General features: G+C 50.6%; 1 protein-coding gene across 4 annotated transcripts in view; it reads left to right on the top strand.

The window, feature by feature from the left end:
* Nucleotides 1–8,391: 8,391 nt before the first annotated feature.
* The window catches only part of CSGALNACT1 (chondroitin sulfate N-acetylgalactosaminyltransferase 1), an 88,960-nt gene continuing 82,469 nt past the window's right edge, over nucleotides 8,392–14,882 (top strand). For 3 of the 4 annotated variants that reach the window (XM_054030357.1, XM_054030358.1, XM_054030359.1), the window contains exons 1-2: nucleotides 8,392–8,628; nucleotides 9,125–9,211. The gene's annotated coding sequence lies outside the window, so the exon portion shown is untranslated. Of the gene's footprint in view, nucleotides 8,629–8,799; nucleotides 8,986–9,124; nucleotides 9,212–14,882 lie in introns of those variants that run through there. The other variant, XM_054030360.1, reaches the window with a different exon arrangement.

Below are 14,882 nucleotides of genomic sequence, written 5' to 3'. Positions count from 1 at the left end.
CGAGGACAGCAACAGTGGGGTTCGTTGCCCGGAGTGCTTCACGCCAATAAACATACCGGGGTGGAGAAACAATCAAAGTTTATTTGAGATCTCAAAGTGGTGCAAGGAGACAGGCAAGTCTCAAATCAAGCACACCAGCAAAAACAGTTTCTCTTCTTTATACATTTTACAACTAAGCCCCCCCCCCTCTCACCCTCTCTATCACCTCCCCTCTACTCCCCCTCCCCTCTCTACCGAAGGCATGTTTATACATTTAAGCAATTAAATCATTCTAGGGCTATAAATCTAGCTTGTTAGTAACACTCCTCTAAACAGTTATTTGGTCCTGTTTACCCTTAGTTTATTACCCCTTCCCCAGCTAGAAACATGCAAACCTCATCATTATTGTTTGGTACCTGGTTTGAGCAAGGTCGTAATTGCTAACTGGCTGTTTACATATTCCAATTCCTGTCCTTGGCTTTTGAGGTTGATTAGAGTTAAACATGGAAGGACAGAGTTTAAACATGGAAGAACTCTGGCTCAGGCAGGCCTAGTAACCCCAACAAAGCTAAAATTCCTGAAATCCAGAGCACTCAAAACCCCAGGGTGTAGAAGCTAGAGCTGGTCCGGTGCTTGCCACGGCGCTCCGTATTTTAGGATATGTGCCTCAAATCTTTGTATTCAGTGCTCTGGGTTTCTTTGTCTGGAATTTAAGTGGGTGGCAGTGAATGAATTTATCACCAACTCACTTAAGTGTTACAAGGCAAATTAAAACTGCAGAACGTTTACAAGAATAAGTGCATCCTCACAACTGAAAACTTGCTGTTTTGTTAAGGAATAGTACATTTTGTTGACACTTGCGAGCAGTTCTGATACTATGTCTGTTTTGCAGGCACAAGCGAGGAGGAGTGCAGAAGGACATGTGTGGTTACACCAGAGGGAAGTACTTTATTCATGATAACACAGAAGAAGTGACACGGGCAGTCAACACTACTTTCAGGTGAGTGTGCAGTTAACTTCTCCCTTTCCTTACTGCACAGGGATTGGGGTATCCATTCAGTGACCAGTTAGTCCTGCCTCCAGAGCCTGTGGATTCCCTGAGCTCCATCTAGGACACTGGTCCAAAATAAGTTCAGCGAGACAAGGGACATTTCTTTGCAATTGGAACTGTCTGGCTGAATATGGGACCAGTGACAACCACACTGGGCCTCCATGCTGTCTCCCGGCACTCTTCCCTGCCAGCTCAACTGCAGACATGCTGCCAATCAGGGCCTGACCTGGCTGAAGCTACTCCAGATCCCTCTTTATATGGCAGGGTTCTTCAGTGTAGAAAGGGTCAACAGAAAAGGCAATGTGGTTTGGGACTATATTACCTTTTCCAGGTGTGTGGAGCTGGCAGTGTCTCCCTCTGGTTCTCCCCTAGGCCCACATGTTCCCTCTTCCTGCACAGATCCTGGACCCCATGGAGACTCAAGAGGGTTCCATGTGGGTCCAGTGGTCTGCGTGCATGGAGCTGGTTGCAAGATGGGGTGTTAATATGGAGAAGATCACCCTCCTAAAGACTGTAACCTGCATGGACTGTTTTTCTCCTGGAAGCTTCTAAAATATATCTTAACAAAGCCCATAGATAGCACCTATCAAAGTGTAACAATGTCCCTGAACAAGCCCTGTGTGGGGACTGAATCCTGGACCTGTGGATTTAAAAACATGAGCCATGTCTGATTGAAGTAAAGAATCAGACTAGTTATCTAAGGGTAATCTAGCCTGCAGTTAGATACCTGTGGCTGGCCCATGCCAGCTGACTCGGGCTTGTGGGGCTGTTTAATTGCGGTATAGACCTTGGGGCTCAGGCTGCAGCCTGAGCTCAGGGACTGTCCCACCTTGCAGGGTCCTAGAGCCTGGACTCCAGCCCGAGCCCAAACATATACACTGCAATTAAACAGCCCCTCAGCCCAAGCCTCGGGAGTCCCGTGGGCCACTCACAGGTTTTTAATTGCAGGGTAGACATACCCTAAGGTACATCTAAGCAGGGCCGGCTTTAGGAAGTGCGGGGCCCAATTCGAACATTTTCGGTGGGGCCCCGGCAGGGATGACTAACAACAACAAAAAAAACGTTAAAAAAGCCTTTCATTTCTTCCATGTATTATTTACTTTCCATAACTATATAAATAATGAAATTATATATTATGTACATTGCATCATATATGCTGTTGATCGGTTATTAATGAACTTCATTTCACATGTGTGGGTCCCCGCCACTCCCTGGGGGTGTGCTAGGGTGACCAGATGTCCCAATTTTATAGGGACAGTCCTGATTTTTTGGTCTTTTTCTTATATAGGATCCTATTACCCCCCATCCCTGTCCCGATATTTCACACTTGCTGTCTGGTCACCCTAGTGGTGTGCACATGTGTGGGTCCCAGCTGCTCCCTGCCCCCCTCATGGAAGCAGGTGTGCAGGGTTACTGCCCTGGGAACTGCAGGGCACCAGTGGACATGGGGCTGGCTGGAGGCAGGGCAGGGGCTGACTGGAGGTAGGGTCTGGCTGCAGGCAGGGCAAGGGGTGCAGGGCTGGCTGGAGACAGGGGTGTGTGGGGCGGGCTGGCTGGCTTCAGGCAGGGCCGCAGGGGGGTGCGGCAGGGGTTGGCAGGGCTGGAGACAGAGAAGTGCGGGACTGGCTGGCTTCAGGCAGGGGGGTGCGGCAGGGGTTGGCTGGAGACAGGGCAGGGGGTATGGGGCTGGCTGCAGGCAGGGCAGGGGGTGCAGGGCTTGTGTGGGCAGGGCAGGGGGTGCAGGGTTGGTGCGGGCGAGAGAGGTGTGGGGCTGGCTGGCTTCGGGCAGGGCCACAGGGGGGTGCGGCAGGGGTTGGCTGGAGACAGGGCAGAGGGTGCGGCAGGGGTTGGCTGTGGGCAGGGGGTGCGGCAGGGGCTGGCTGTGGGCAGGGCAGGGGGTGCGGCAGGGGCTGGCTGTGGGCAGGGCAGGGTGTGCGGCAGGGGCTGGCTGTGGGCAGGGCAGGGTGTGCGGCAGGGGCTGACTGCAGGCAGGGGGTGCAGAGCTGTCTGGAAACTGGGGCTGGCTGCGGGCAGGGGGTGCGGGGTTTGTGTGGGCAGGGGGTGCAGCAGAGGCAGATGGAGCCCTGGCCCTTTAAATAGCCCCCGAACCCCCCATTACCCCAGGGCTCTGGGGGCAATTTAAAGGGCCCGGGGCTCTCCTGCTTCTACCGCCCCGGCCCTTTAAATAGCCATGGGAGCCCTGGGGAAGTGGCGGGGCTCCCGCGGCTATTTAAAGGACCGGGACAGCAGAGGCAGCTGGAGCCCCAGCCCTTTAAATAGCTCCCAGAGCCCCCCGCTATCCCAGGGCTCTGGGGGCTATTTAAAGGGCCGAGGCGGTAGAGGCAGCGGGAGCCCCGGACTTTTTAAATAGCCCCCAGAGCCCTGCAGCCCTACCCCAGGGCTCCAGCAGTGGGGCTCTGGTGGCAATTTAAAGGGCCTGGGGCTCCAGCCTCTGCTGGGAGCCCCAGGCCCTTTAAATTGCCCCGTGGGGAAGCCGGGCCATCCCGGTACGGCGCACCGGCTCTTGTTGGTACACCGTACCGGGCTTGGGTGCGGGGCCCTCTTAGGTGTGGGGCCTGATTCAGGGGAATTGGCCTAAAGCCGGCCCTGCATCTAAGGGTATGTCAACACTGGAATAAAAGACCCCAGCAAAGCTGCAGCTGGCCTGGGTCAGCTGACTCGGGCTTGGGGGGCTCAGGCTGCAGGACTCAAACTTGCTGTGTAGATGTTCAGGTGGGACCCCAGGCTCTAGGACCATCCCCCTGACAGTCTGTACCCATGTGTTCTTCACCCTTTTTCAAAACCATAATGAAATTTGTACAAAGTATGCTTTGCGGGGTGTCATTTGAAAACTCATCATTTGGTTGCTGACCATTATTCTCCTGGTAAAATACACGTGGCAACATTGTATGTAAAGTTATACAATTCCACTGTATAACATTACTGAGACAGGTTCAAGTTTAGAAAAGCAGCCACAAACCAATTCCTCAAAATAAAAGACAAACTGATGCCTCAGCAAGGTGTCATCAAAATCAAATGGATTATCACCTGGTGAAGCAGCAACTCTTCGGCAGGAAAAAGGGTGTGATATTATTTTCAAAGAAAAAGAAAGCTATAAGAAAGGATAACAGTGGCCCCAAAATACTCCTTCCTTTCTCTGTGCTCACGGCATCAGCAACACCTGAAGGACAAGGAAATTAACACTGAACACGGGGAGGGTTACTGACTGAAAGGATTCCTGCCAGTAAGACTGCTAGAGTATGTGGTAAGAGAAACCTTTGCTTTGAATTCATTTGGCTTGTTAAGTTAAATATTAATTGTGTTTTATCTTTTATTTTCTTGTGACCAATTCTGACTTTTATGCCTCATTACTTGTAATCACTTAAAATCCATCTTTCTGTAGTTGATAAACTTGTTTTATCTAAACCAGTGTGTGTTTGGATTGAAGTGTTTGGGAAACTTCATTTGGGATTATAACATTTGGGCGTATCACTTTCTATTATGAAATGATGGACTTTATATGAGTTTGTATTGTCAACAAGGGTGCTGGGCAGAATATTTCTAGGGGAAAGTCTGGGACTGGGAGTTTGCTGGTGTTACCCTGCAGAGTAATTCATGGGTGGCTGGCCACAGCTCTCATACAGCATAGTTAGGAGTAATTTACATGCTGGAGGCTGTGTGAGAGCAGACCAGGAGTGGTTGCTCGCTAGAACCAGAACGACCAGAACACCCGGTCGAAAAGGGACCTTGGTGGCTCAGGTCAGCACTGCCGCTCGGGCCGTTAAAAGTCTGGTCGGCGGTGCTGTGGGTCTAAGGCAGGCTAATCTCTATCTGTCCTGGCACCACCCTGTGCCCCAGAAGCAGCCAGCAGGTCTGGCTCCTAGGCAGGAGGCCACAGGGCTCTGTGCACTGGCCCCGCCCCAAGCACCGGCTCTGCACTCTCATTGGCTGGAAACCGCAGCCAATGGGAGCTGGGGGGGTGCCTGCGGGCAAAAGCAACGTGTGGAGCCTCTTAGCCCCCTGCCTAGGAGTCGGACCTGCTGTTTACTGCTTCCGGGGCGCAGTGCGGAGCCAGGACAGGCAGGGAGCCTGCCTTATCCCTGCTGCACCATTGATGGGAGCCCCCCCAAGGTAAGCCCACGCCCCAACCCCCTGCCCCAGCCCTGAGCCCCCAAAACCTGGAACTCCTCTTGCACCCCAAACCCCTCATGCACAGCCCCACCCCAGAGCCTTCACCCCCCCACACACCTCAACCTCCTGCCCCAGCCCAGAGCCCCCTCCCACACCCTGAACCCCTCATCCCCAGCTCTATCCCAGAGCCTGCACCCCCAGCCCAGAGCCTGTATCCCCTCCTGCACTCTAACCCACTGCCTCAATCCACAGCCCCTTGCAGGGTTCCAGATCTGGGGCTCCAGCCTGAGCCCAAACCTCTACACAGCAGTTTTACAACCCTGCAGCCCGAGACCTGCAGGCCCAAGTCAGCTGACCTAAGCCAGCTGTGGATGTTTAATTGATGGGTTGACGTACCCTTAGAGTAGCAGTTCTCAACCCATGGGACGCACGTGGCCCTATTAGCACACAGCTGCGGCTCACTTCAGCTGTGTGCTAGAGGCCAGCCTATGTGCCGGGGTCTGGCAGGTTCCCAGCTGCCTGACATAGAGGGGTCTGGGTTTCCTAGCTGCCCATCGCAGCAAAGTCAGGGCTTCCGGGACAGCCCCTCGGGGTTGGGGGCCTGAGATCTGGGACAGCTGCTCAGCCCTGGTCCAGGGTCCGGGGCAGCCGGCCCGCCCCATGTGGCGGGGGTCCGGGGCTGGGGCAGCCTGCCCCATGGGGTCTGGGGCATCCGGCCGGGCCTGTGGGGCTCGGGGAAGCTATGTGGTGCGGGATCTGGGGCTGCCGGTCCACCCCAGGTGGGCTGCCCTGCCACCCACTCTCTGCGGCCCAGGTAACACATTGTGGGCTACATATGCACTTAAGTAACCCACCAAACAGTAATAATGGGGACAGAGCAAACTGTATGGTACTTAAGTCCCTTGTCCATTGTGTTAAATGCCAGTTCTCCTTTGCTTACGTGCCTGATGTTCTTTATCCTTCTAGTACCTTGGGTGAATGTTGTTTGCAGCTCACTGTGGTTCCAGCACCATTACTCATTGATTTCTCAAAATAATCTTTTAAAAATCGGTATTGATTTTACAGGAGCTGTCAGTTACTGCCCCTGCAGCCTCCTTCTGGTCTCAGCTTGCTGGCTTTATACAAGCTCAGCCTGCCCCTGCCCATCTGGGCGTCAGCTGGCTCTCAGGCAGGTGCAGCCTATCAGGTTAATTGTCCTCACAACCTGCTCTGCCTTTTGTGAGATGGGCACTCCATTGCATCCCTCTCTTTACTTCTCTCCCTTGTGAAAACTGGCCATTTATTCCTACTCTTTGTTTTCTGTCTTTGAACCAGGTACTGATTCATGAGAGACCGGTCCTTTTATCCCATGACTGCCTACTTTGCTAATGAGCCTTTGGTGTGGAACTTCATCAGAGGCTTTCTGAAAGTCCAAAACCTGCCACAAAGAGGAAACAATGGAGTTTTGGAAACAAGGGAGGAGCTGACAGAGATGTTCCGGATCCAGCAGGTATCCATCTCTGTCCTACTGTCCTATCAGTGTGACAGCCTGGGATGCATGCACAAATGGCAATTTTCCATAGTTTATAACTTGGATGGATTTTCATGGCACAGCAAAAGGCACCTCTCTGACCCCAGGGCTAACCTCCTCCTAATTCCAGTTCTCTGTTCCAAACCCCTGAAGTGCTAGAGCTGTTCAAAAGTCCAGTCAAACAAAGGTATAGCCCAAAGCACTGATTATTCATTCATCTCATTCTCAGAAATGACTAAACCTTTTAGGATCAAATTTAACAAAAAAATTCAGCAGACACCACACATGGCACATTTCGATCATTGAGGCTGAAATTTCAAAAGTTCTAGGCATCTGAAAACTGCTTTATAATAGGAAGTATTAGGCAGCCTTAATAGTAGGTATTGCTACTGCCCATCATGCAACTGTTGTACTATTTGTTACTCCTCTTAGCCCTGCCCAGCTATTTGCCCTGGTTTCTGTTCCTCCTACATGCACTGGTGAAATTGTTAATTGAATTGTGAACATTCTCTTCACAGCTACTCCTGTGCAAGGCCACTAAAGGCAGTTGGTTCACCTGGGCTACCTCCCTGCACACAATGAGTTGGCTAGGTATAACGGAGGCCAAACAACGAGCAAGTGGTCTGTGGACCATCAGTGGTCTATGGAATCTCTAGCACCAAGTAAGAGATGCATCATATAAGTACAGTCCCTTCCTAAAACTACTTTCTAAGCCAGGGGTGGGCAAACTTTTTGACCTGGTGGCCAGTTGGGGTATAGAAATTGTATGGCGGGCCATGAATGCTCCCAAAATTGGGGTTGGGGTGCAGGAGAGGGTGCGGGCTCTGGGGTGGGCTGGGGATGAGGAGTTTGTGGTATAGGAGGATGCTCCGGGCTGGGACCGAGGGGTTCGGAGGGCAGGAGGGGGATTAGGGCTTGGGCAGGGGTTCAGGTTCTGGCTGGGGGTGCGGGCTCTGGGGTGGGCTGGGGATGAGGAGTTTGTGGTATAGGAGGATGCTCCGGGCTGGGACCGAGGGGTTCAGAGGGTGCGAGGGGGATCAGGGCTGGGGCAGGGGGTTGGGGTGTGGGGAGAGGCTTAGGGGTGCAGGCTCCAAGCAGCACTTACCTCAAGCGGCTCCCGGAAGCAGCGGCATGTAGTGGCCCCCCACCCTCGGAGCGGGGCCATGCCGCGGCTTCTGGGAGCCGTGTGGTGCGCCCCCCAACCCGGCACCCCGGCTGGAGCGCCAGAGCAGAGCTGAGCTGCGTGATGCAGCCCCCGATCCAGCCCCCGGCTGCAGCACCAGAGCAGGGCAAGCCCCAGACCCCGCTCCCGAGCAGGAGCTCGTGGGCCAGCTTAAAACGGTTTGCCCACCCCTGTTCTAAGCATACATTGAATAACATAAAGAGTGGGTTATGCAGTCAATAGGATTCTCTCTACAAGTTCTGGTAATTCAGTGACAAGACTGCCAGTTGGAATATGCGTAGATGTTTTCTCCACTTCCTATACATAAATAAACACTGCTTGTGTGTGTAACTGTCCTCATGCTATGTCGGAAAGCCAGCTGAATGGCATGCGGACAGAAACCGTCCTTTAGTGATTGTCTCTTGAAGTAGCATGGCTCCTCTGTAAGAGCCTGAGGAGTGGGACTGGATCCAGCCAGCCCTGGGAGAGGATGCTGAGAGCATACTGAAGAGCTGTCTTCAGCCAAGGCTTGCCAGTTTAACAACTCAGTTCACTGTTCCATTTGCACACTGGGCTCTTTGACGCAACAGAGAAAGATGCCTTTTTTTTTTCTTCCTCTTAAATCTGCCTGGCCAATTTAAAGCTTGTGGATTCTTTCTTCCCCCTCAGGGAAAGCTTATGAGAGGATTTTCTTTTTTTAACAGTTCATTCCATGAAACTGTTTTTTTTTTTCCCCCCCTGTAGATTGTTTGCTGTCAGGAAACGTTGAAGCTGAACACAAGGCTTTCATTGCAGGTCAGTAGCTGAACTCTCGACCGAAGCATTTAACGTTCAAGTGTTGCTTTAGCAAGTACCAGAGTTTGCTAGAGACAAGTTAGCAAAGTTGTATCATTCCAGTCAATGCAAAGCTGCCTTCTTAGTGGAAATGTTAGTTTAGCTCTTCAGGGGTTTGCAAGATTAGTTTTGTCATCTTTGTCATGGAGACAAATGGGCCAAATTGATGCCGGTTGTCACTTTATTGAGAATAGTGGTGTAACTCTAAGGGTCAATCTGCCTCTGTGTCATTTAATCACTGTATGGCTTCGTTCACTTAACATTTAGTAAGACCTACAAGGAATTTTCAGGACAGCAATCTTCTTTTTCTCTTATTTTGTAAGAATTATATTTTTGAGTTGTAATTTGTTCACTCACTTCTTTTTACCGGTGTTCCTTCGAAAGCCTTTTACTACTTTGTACAGGCACTCTGCAGGGAAGGCAGTTATATACAATTGTCTTTTGTATTTCCTTTTAGATTTCTATCAAAAGACCTAAAATTAGTTGCATCAGGAAGGAAGGATGTAGGTGTATCATTATTGCCTCTTTCCAGCCTGTAATTGAGGTAAGTCACTTGTTCTTCTTTCCTTGTCTCTGAAATTAGTCTTTGAAATGGATTCGTTATTGTTCTCCTCTGTACTGTATTTATGGGCATCCTCCTTTTATTTGCTATTTATTCATTTTTCTCCAGTCTGATTAAAAACAGATGGTTGATCAAGTCAGAATCGTAAAACTGTTTAATTAAATCCTATACTTTTTATTCCAATGCTACCCTGGGTAGTTCCCTCCCCCACTCCCCCCCCTCCTGTTATCATCATGGTAAATAGTGTGGGTGTGTGAATATTGTTCTGGGCTGGTCAATTCTCACACCAACTTTGCAAAATGGAAAAGATTTTGACTCCAGTATTCAGCACTTTTCTCCTGTGATGGCTTTCCGGGAGTGTGTAAGTTTAATTGGATTGTTTCAGAACACATTGAATGTATTTCTGACCAGGCACGTTTTTTAAAAATGACATCTTGAAGCTAAACAGGCAACCCACAAAATAATAATTTCCATCAGGCTGTGGATTTTCATTCCCCTCAAAATCCCCTGGGATTATGAAGAAATTTATAACTTTCCAAAATATCAAGTCAATATTGATAGAGCCCAGTTCATGTGACAGATGTGGTGGTGGCATTGGCTCTACACAATTATAGAAAATAAAATTGTAGTGAAGTGATTAGTCTGAGTGATTATTCTCTGGGGAACTAAAGAATTATCACTTTAGTTAATTTTATTTTTCAAATGAGTTGAGCTCTGGTTAGCACTGTGGAGAGACTGATTGTCCTTCCAGAGTTAAGATTGCAGCAAGCAAGTTATTATGAGTCCGATTTTGACACGCACTCTGTAATTTCATCATTATTAAATCAATCAATTGGGAACTATACGTGGCACATCTTAGCCAGGGAAAGTTTAGTTCAAGGTGAACACTCTGGTATGCGGAGATGGGGCTTAGGGGGGTGGGTCAGAACACTTTCAATTTTGAAAATCCTTCTAGCCCTTTCTTTTGGCTCCTCACATCTCTGAAATGGTTTGCTCGATGACTTCCAAACTGGGCTGGCCTGGCTGAGGAGAGGTGCTTTTTAGTGGTTCGTGGGAGTTGAGATGCAGTGAAGATTAGTGGAGGAATTACAAAGCTACACAGAGCTGTTTTCAAGCACCTATAACAACATATCATTTATAATATCTCCACATGAATAACTTAAGAAAAAGATAGTTAAGGCTCAATAGATTTTAGAACTTTCTTTGACATCAAGCCAAATCTTTGCAACCCTCTCTATCAGATATTTCTGAGGGGGAAAAATATATATATATCCTCTAACTTGAAAGATTAGAAATGCACAATGAAGGATTGTAGCCAGTTCCTCACTGACCAGTAATTGCATATTCATTAACACAACAACCAATTTCCAGTGTGCTCTTGACTTTAATTTTGCCTTCTTAAGTCTTGAAACTCAACAATGTAATCAACTAGTGTCAAAATATAACACACCTTTTCCTAAATGAATTTTCAACAGAATGGGTATGACTCTCCAGTGTATTACGCTACTGGGATTATACTACCTTTCTTATTGCGCCTGCTCTGGGGTGGGGAACGTGCCTCACTCATTTAAAAGGGAACTGGTGGGGGGTGGGGAAGAGGGTGAGGATAAATGACACCAGGATTCCAAAGCCAGTGCCGAGCTACTGGATCACTGATGGGGAGTTGGGTGTGGATCTGCAGTTCATTCTCCCAGGGGCCAGACCCCACCTCTCCTACAGAATGCTTAGGTAGAGATTCTGAAAGCTGGTCTCCTCCATAGGTTTTGTTGCAGGAGGGAATGGTTTTCCCCAAATAGTTATGCTTATGATACCGGCTATGTTGTTCCTGTCTTGGTGACATTGACTGTAGTTGTAAAATGCATTGATATAAACACAGCTAGCTAGTTCATCCCATTTTGATCTTCCTTATATAAAACAAAACCTTTACATGCTTCCTTCTGAGATGCTTGGATGGGAACAGCATATGCACATCTGCCCTCTTGGGTAAGTATCTATCTCCATCTCAATCAATTCTGTCAGAGGTTTGTGCATTCTTTTGCATCTTGTCCTTCATGGTGAGAGCAGTAAAATTGGCATAGCTGGCTGGTAATAACTTCTTCCTGCAGTCATGAAATACTTCAGCCTTACGGCACAACTGAATTTGCTGTATGAGGGGCAGTGTGTCAAGGCTGCTAAGCCCCAGGCAAAGCACCTGCTTGTTAGAAAATGGACAGCAGTGCAAAACGGTATGCTGGAGCAGCAGAAGCCGCTTTGTAGTGACTGCTGATGCTGGCTTCCCGTGCAACCCCATTAAGTCTGAGGGCATGGGGACCTGAGAATAGGAGACCAGGGGAAATGCAGAGGGGCAGGGATCTAGAAGGGGGTGCAGAGAGTATGTAAGGGGCTGAGAGGGATGTGGACTGGGGGACACATGGAGGGTGGCAAGGAATCAGGCTCTACCATCTTAGAATAGGGTGTCCTGGAGGTGGGACAGCATGGAGTTGGGGGGGAGGCAGGAGATTGGTATGGCATGACGGAATGGACACAAAGGGGTGTACAGAACATGGGGACATAGCAGAAGGTCATAGACAGAGGCATCAACAGGATGGTCCAGTGGATGTGGGTGACCTGGGTTCTATTCCTGCCTGTGCCATTGACCTGCTATGTGCCTCAGCTTACCCTCACATCCCTTTGTCTGTCTTGCCTATTTAGATTGCAAGCTCTCAGGGCAGGGTGCTTTCTCACTGTGTGTTTGCACAGCACCCACTGCTGTTGGGCCCCAATCTCAGTAAACGCCTCTAGGCACCAATTTATTTATTTAATAAGGAACCCACAAAATACTATAAAAACAGTCCCCTGGAATTCTGCAGCCAAGAGAAGCCTTTGGCAGAGCTCTGTTCTGCTGCTGGAAGGCTGCAGTGAAACACAGTGTTTGCTTCTTCCTACGTTTTTAAGTAAGATCCTTTCATTGTCACTGGAGCACTCCTAGGCTCAAGAGAAAAGATTTAAATGAAAATCACCCAGCATAGGCGTGTGCACAGGGTGTGCTGGATGTGCTCAGGCACACCCTAATGCCCGCGGGCCAGATCCGGCCCCTCAAGGCTTTGGATTCGGCCTGCGGGATTTGTCCCCCGTGGTGCCGCAGGTCCCGCACCACTCTCAGAAGTGGCTGGCACCACATCCCTGGGGCCTGGAGAGGGATGGGGGGTGGGGCAGAGGGCTCCGTGCATTGCTCCAAGCACCGACCCCCACAGCTCCCATTGGCTGGGAACGGGGAACCACAGCCAATGGGAGCTTCGTGGGAAGTACCTGGAGGCGTGGCAAGGGCAGCGCGCAGAGCCCTGTGCCCCCCTCCCCCAGGGCTGCGCAGGGACATGGTGAGCGGCGTGGCATGGGGCCAGGGCAGGCAGCCAGGGAGCGCGCCGCTGCAGGTAAGCGGCACCGGGCCGGAGCCCGAACCCCTCCTGCACCCTGCCCCCCAACTCCCTGCCCTGAGCCCCCTGCCTGTACCCCGCACTCCTCCTGCACCCCAACCCCCTGCCCTAAGCCCCCTGCCCTGAGCCCCAGCTGCACCCCGCATTCCTCCTCTGCCCCAATCCCTTGCCCTGAGCCCCTTCCTGCACACCGCACCCCCTCCCACCCCCTGCACTCCCTCCCACACCCCAACCTTTATGATGTCTGCCTTAAAAATAAATAAATAAATAAAATTCCCTGGGTGCACACCCTAATGAAATGTGCTACGCATGCTTATGTCACCCAGTCCATAATTTCAGGATTCCTCTCAGCAGTGATCAGTAACTGAAGACAGGCTTATTCTCCCCCTGGACAATGACCTCTGCCCTTAGAATCTTCTCCCTTCTCTGTCTCACTGAAGTGTTGAAACAACAACAACAGCAGCTTCTTCCAGATGTTGTGTTTGGGACTCCAGGCTATGGTGACATTCTTAATACAGTGACTACCTGAGGCGCCTGAAATGACCACATGTGCATTAGGAAAATTAATGAAGAAATTGGCACAGGCTTTGCTGGGGTGTTTTTTTAGCTGCTTCTTCCAAAAATACTAATGTTGAGTCTCTCTAGCTGAAAAGGTGAATTGCAAGTCAAGGGCAAAATCATTTATTCAGCTGCTGATCCTTCTCTCGTTAGAACAGCGAGACTGACCAAGAGAGTTGTAATTATTACATCTCCTCCCTAGAAAGTCGAACAAAACCAAAACCACCCGGCCTCTTCCATTTACTAGGAGTGCTGGAATAAATGCATGTTCAGCTGTGTAGAACAAGCGCCTTCCTCTCACGTTCCTGGAGTCGGAGCAATCCGTGTCCTGTCCCTAGAAGAAGCAGGCATTGCTCTTTATTCTTGTTAGCCTTGCAGACCCAGAACACCTACAATGCGAGTGAGTTGGATTCTGTTCCATTTTGTGCATCATCAATAGACTTCGTTTACTGCAGGCCAGATTGGAATACTGGGAGGCAAAACTGCAGCTGGACCAGGGCTGCTCACTCAGCTACAATGACTCACCCCCCTTCTGCGGCATGAGGGAGACCCTGGTGCGCATCTACCTCAAGTGCACCAGGTTGCAACCCCTTATCCCGCCCCTTCCAAACCTTCTCCTTAGGCTCTGGCTGCACTTTCCTCCACACTTCCTGCTCTATGCACACCCATTCCGTGGCCCCATGAAGTTGCAAACCTCCTCGTTCACCTTCTCCTGGCGCTCGCCAAGGTGGCCATCCACTGTACTAGGAGGAGGATGCTGGATGGGGGAGGTACTCTGCAAATGCACAGCCTCTTGCCGCTCCTCCCGGAAGTCACGTCTCTGGGCAGAGTTCCTCTGGGCCACATCCACTGGCTCCCTGGATGCCTTCGAGGAGCAATGGGCGCTGCCCAGGCTTCTCTGCTCAGTGTCCCCCTCTGGCTCCCTGCTTTTGACCCTATGACCTCACTCCCATCCCTGATTTCTCATTTGTTGCCCCCCGAACTCTTTTGATGCCTGGGTCCAGTGGCTCCTCCCCTTAGGCTGGAGGAGGGCCTTTAGATGTGGGCGGGCTTGTGCCCGCCCAAACCTGGCAAATCAATAGATACAGTGACTCACCCGTCCAGCAGAACCTTCCATGACACATTGCCCAGGCATGCTTCAGCAACTCAGCTGCACTAACTCATCCCTCAAGAGAGCCTGCAGTGACTCAACACTCAGAAAAGGTGCAGCAACCTATTCATAGGCAGAGCCCTAGTGAGATGACCCCAGGGCACAGATATTTCATCCTCACCACCCTCCTGATGCCTTGTCGTGTTACAGACTCCCTAGACTTCCCTCCTGCCTTTGATCCTGCCCCAGCCTTGTTCCAGCCTTGACTGTGCTCTATTCTGACCCTGCTCCAACCCTACACCTGCCCCTTGACCCCCCAGATCCTTGGACTGACTTGAGCCCAGTATCAACTTCAGCCTACTTCCAGACTCTATGATCCTGATTTGGCTTGCCTTTGGACTCTGACCCATAGCCTGTCCCCCTGTTTCAGTGCTGCCCTCGGCCCAGTTCCAGCTCTATGTCTGCCTTCGAAAACGTTCCAGCCACCAGAACTGACAGCCTAGAACCCAGAGCCCGACAGATAACATGGACTAAGGTTCTACTCCGTATGAGCAAGGCTAAGTTCCACTGGAGTCAGTAGGACAATGCACAG

Source organism: Malaclemys terrapin, chromosome 5 (assembly GCF_027887155.1).
Source record: "Malaclemys terrapin pileata isolate rMalTer1 chromosome 5, rMalTer1.hap1, whole genome shotgun sequence".
NCBI classification, from domain to species: domain Eukaryota; kingdom Metazoa; phylum Chordata; order Testudines; family Emydidae; genus Malaclemys; species Malaclemys terrapin.
The sequence above is the reverse complement of the archived record's forward strand: the minus strand, read 5'-3'. Positions and strand labels throughout refer to the sequence as shown.